General features: G+C 42.2%; 1 long non-coding RNA gene across 1 annotated transcript; it reads left to right on the forward strand.

The window, feature by feature from the left end:
• LOC110392683 lies at positions 248-1,406 on the forward strand. The gene is made up of 2 exons (XR_002434566.1): positions 248-795; positions 1,336-1,406. It is a non-coding gene; the product is annotated as an uncharacterized LOC110392683 (long non-coding RNA).

Raw genomic sequence — 5,025 nt, forward strand, 5'->3', positions numbered from 1 at the left:
CCTTATGTTATACCTAAAAGAGATCTTGGGAGAATAAGGATTGAAAGAAGTAGTTTTAGGAGAGAAAAACAGTAAAAGGAGTGAACTTTACACCTCTCGCAACACAAAGTAACCAGTTATAAGATCAAAATCATTACAGAGATTAACAAATCTATATTAAAGATTACACTTTGAAGCTTTACTTCTGAAGCTGAAGCAGGTTTGTCTCCTAAGGCAACCAATTGCTGCTATGTAATGTCTATAAACTGACACACTTCAGTAGTAAGTAGCCTTGTCTTTCTATTAATTTCAGTATAATTCGATTTTCTGATTTATGCCATATTGTTTTGCTTCTCCCCCCTCCCCCTTTGTTCTGTGATTGTGAAGTTTTGGTAGTTTTAAGTCCTTTGGAGTCCTTTGGCATGAGTGGTTTCTCTAGAGCAAGTTTTTCAGACCTCAGTCCTCAGTACTTGTGCCATAGAATCATAGAATGGCTTGGGTTGGAAAGGACCTCAAAGATCACATAGTTCCAACCTCTGTGCCATCTGCAGAGTTACCAACCGCTAAATTAGGCACTAGATTAGGTTGCCCAGGTTGTCCATTCTGTAAAGGCCAAGGATGTTCTTCTGTGCTGAAATTGTGGCCCATTCTTCCCCTGCCTGTTTACCCTGCACATTTCCAGGCCCTTTGTATATAGGAGTGCTGTGCTACACAGTTCTGGGGGACCCATTGCTACCATTGTGCACACGCATGTGTTGACACAGAATGGAGTGTTTGGTGGAGGGATGTCCTTCGTCTCTTCTCTCTTCAGAGCAGGTATGTAATATCTGGCTATTTTCAGTAATGTTGGTACAAATGTGCTTTTCACAGCTTTTCCTAGCTCAGCAAATACCTTGATTTAAAAAGGGAAGATTCTAGCCTTTGTGTAGGCAGGCACTCCTAACAGCTTGTGATGACTTTCCTGATTACCTCAAAGCTATGCAAAATGTCCTGTCTGAAGGGAGCAGAGCAAAAACACATTTTTGACTGAGCATAACTGCTGTAATGAGATCAGTTAAGATCACCAGCATTTAAAGGGATATTATGTAGGACTTCAGGTGCTTGGAAAAGATAAGAGGTCAGAAAGCAGAAGAATACACAAAGAACGTATCTATGTAACTTCAGGAGGAGAATTATTACATCTCCAAATGATATGAGTTTTGACACAAAGCAAGAAAAATGGAGCCATTCAATTTTATAATCTCCGTCTTTGGCAATAAAGTGACAATTAACCCTGCATAGTTGCCGCGTTACTCGGATTGGTTTATCATACTCTGCGTTTTCTCTTTTTTTAAAATTTATTTTCCTTCTTTGTAGTTCTGAATGCCAGCAACACATTCTCCTCTGGTATCCTTCGAATACCTGGGAATATCCTTAAATCCAGTAGGTAACGTACATTTACTTTCTACTAGGAAATTACACAGTTTCTTCTTCTGGAAATATCAATGTGAGGGATTAAGAAGCATCTGTAAGGTCCCCTTATCCACGTTTTCCTGTTATTTAGCTTCTGTCAAGCCTTAAAATTTCAACACCATAATATTCAAAATTGTTAGCGTTTTCTTCCTTTTCCCTCCTTGACTGAGCCATGACTTATTTTCTCTGAGTTTGCCCTGAATTCTCTATGGTAAAAAGCATCAGCCTGCAAGACTGCCAGCAGGTAGGCAGGGTAGGAGGTAGACAGACCAGTAGACTGCTCCTAGCCAGTTGACCTAGCCATGGACACCAGAATACTTGTGTAAACTATATTTGTGTCAGAAACCTCTTGGCAGTGACCACTCCAACCAGTTACAACTGTTTGGATTTTCTGTGTTTTTCCCTTGGTTTTGAAAAAGTCTTATTTTCCCTGAGGTCTGCTTTTCCTTAGAAGCCTCTTAGACCTAGTTCCAAGTAAGGTAGACCGTAACCTAAGTCTTGTGCAGAAGCAGAAAGAGAATCCTGAATGTCCTCAGTTTATGGATAAAGAGATTGGGAGAGCTCATAGAGCACAGCATAAGAGAGCTCACAGATTGTGAAGTTGTTCATGGCTCAGCTCTGGCCAGCGGTGGGCCCCTGCTACCAAACCTTTCCACATAAACCCAAGACAACTGTGTGAATTTTAAGCCAATGTGTTTTGGTGTGGGGCCCAGGTTTTCTTCTCCTCCAATCAATGTTTCCTCTTCCTGCATTCAGAAAACAGAAAGATTGATTTTTAAAGTAGCCATTTATTTTACAAGAGCATAAAATAATAAAAAGAGGAAATATTACCACAATTATATAGCCAGTATGTTTTGGCAGATAGAGCTAAACTAAATAAAGCAATAACATTTAAAAAACAATTCGTTACGGAGAAAGCACATTGACAACAGATCTTAAAAGAAGAGAGATATTAAGAGCATACCTTTTGCCCACCTTGGTGCCAGTGTAGGTGGAGATCTTGATTTTTAAGGACAGGCTGTTGCATGTTACACATAGGTACCTGTAATGTGAACAAGCGGAAAATACAGCTTCATGTTAGAGGCCTGCCTGTTGTTTCTAGAACAGGCTCCTTCGTGGTGATGCTGGGGAATGGCACGGATGGCACACTGTTCGCTCAGACACTGCTGGTCTCGTGGATGAGCCAAGAGGTGGATGAGAGCAACTCTTCTTCCCTTGCAGAAGATTTTCTGCTCTGCACTTATGTCCCTTCCTTCTGGAAGAGCAATCTCGGAGACACCCTTTGCTTATCCTTCTCAGGTTCCTTCAGGGAGCAGCCTCATTTCTTCCACAACCACATGACAGTTTCCTAAGCTATTATGTGTAGAGCTCCAGTCTTCTAGATGGATAAGCAGAATACTCTGGGGCAGTGACAGCAACCTGTCAGGCCCTTTAGCACACCCTCCTACCCTACCTAGAGTCCTGACTGCTTGGGCTTCAGGCCAGCTGAGATACTGGTTGCAGGTGTCATATCTTGAATCACAGGTGTTTCAGAAAACTGCGAGAAGCCTTGGTGGCAATGGCTGCTCGCCTCAGGCAGTTCTTTTAAGAGGAGCACTGCCCCTGTGCACTCTGCCGGAGCTCCATTCCATCTACATTGCAGCCATGTCCATGCCCATGTCGTTGCTCCAAGCTAGTCCTCAACTGTTGGTGGACTCATGTCAGAAATGAAAGAGGCAAACATAGCCTATTCTGAAAGTCCTCCTGGCTCTGAAAACAAAGCACTATATGCTCAAGCAGCAGGAGCAAAAGGATGAGGTCAAGGCAAAGTGAGCAGACAGCAGAAGGGTAAGGAGGTGCACAGGAAAGACACCAGGACATCATGCTTCCTGCTTCCCTGTCCCTCCTTATGGGACAATGGGTGGATAGCAGTATCAGCAGCAAGCCTCAGGGTAAGGAGATGAGTTCCTGTGCATGTGCCATTGTCACCAGCGCAGAGGACAGCATGCAAGCTGTGGTGACATTGTCACTGACACATAAGGCGTAAAGGTTACCTGCATCACTGGCCACTCACACAGATGAAAACAAGTCTTAAGTCTGTATGTACTCAGACTTTTAATTAAAATAGGATCAGCTATAGCTTTCCTTTTCTAAAGACAGTCAAAACTGATAATGCTTTGTAGCTATTGATTGCCCTTGGAATATATGGTTCTTTTCCACGTTTGTCCTGAATTGTGCATATATGTTAGTTCCTTTTTTTACTGGTAACCAAGAGAAATTTACCTCTGTTGGGAGCTCAAGGGGTTTTTGACTCATTTGAAAGAAGTCTTAATGATTGAAAAGTCATTTAGATTCAATACTGAATCTCATTTGGCAAAAAGAATGGTAAAAAAGGGACTGCGTAAACCTGAGCATTACAATGCACTGTGTGAACAGTCTCCAAAGACCTCTCTGTGCTGTCCAGATTCTGCTGGGGCTCCCGACCTGGAGTTCAGGGGCTGAAGATCAGCACCTTAACATCGCGTGTCTCACTGCCTGCCTACATGGATGAGGGAAGCAGTGTGCTCTCAGTCCATGGGAGCCTGTTGCATCTTGGTCACACTTGCATGGATGTGTCTCCAGAAAAAGAAGACCCATGCTGGTCTAAAACCATTTATATACTGGTTTTCATTAGGTTCTGGTGACTTCAGAAGCACAGGAAGGGCCTCTGAAACATTTAGGAAGTGCTTACAGGATATTAGCCCTGTGCAGGAGGAAGGAAAAAGAGATGCACAGTGGGGGTGGTGCCATTTCCATGAAGAAGTGAGTAAAGCAGATATACATTCCAGGGACATGCTTTGATGCAGGATTTGTTTTTTAGCCCTGGATAACACCACTGAATTTCAGAGCATTGCTGTAGTTGGTAAAGTAGTATCAAACAAAATACAGACTTTTATGTTTACATTCTCCTGGGGATTCTTCTATCAAATTGGATCAGTTTATAAGTTAGGAAAGATAGTATTTAATGTCAGCACTACAAACTTAGCCTGGGATTTAAAAACTACCTTTGTGTTCAGAAATGTTGTGGATTCTGACTTTGGCAAGGAGTATTGCTGTTGGATAAGATATATAATGGTATATATCCCAAACTCTGATCCTTTTTTCTTTTTTGTTTTGTTTTGTTTATTATTATGTTAGCAAATAACCACCATTCCCCTTGACTCAGTTTTTTAAGTGGTAGTGTTTGTCACCTTTATAAAGATACCACCTGTTATAGGCATGAATGCAGATCATAAAAGTGCTCTGCCCAGATCCATGGGGGAATCAAACAGATGGCAGATCCTGCTGCAGTTTAGATGAAGGCCTCATAGCTAGACATGCAAGAAAATAGTAACTGGTTTCAAGGTCACAGATGAGGTGAAAATTGTGGTATGTGCAGCCTTCCTCATGCATTTAAAGGCAATGAAGAACTCTGTAGGCAGCAGCTACCAGGATACTTAGGCTTCCAAGCACAGAGGTACACCAAACCCAGAAAATACGTCCACGATCAGCAACAAATGCCCTCAGTGGAAGGAATATTGCAACAGGGGGAGACTTTGCTTGCTTAAATGGCATTTCAAATGCATATTCTACAGT

Source organism: Numida meleagris, chromosome 1, assembly GCF_002078875.1.
Source record: "Numida meleagris isolate 19003 breed g44 Domestic line chromosome 1, NumMel1.0, whole genome shotgun sequence".
Lineage (NCBI taxonomy): Eukaryota > Metazoa > Chordata > Aves > Galliformes > Numididae > Numida > Numida meleagris.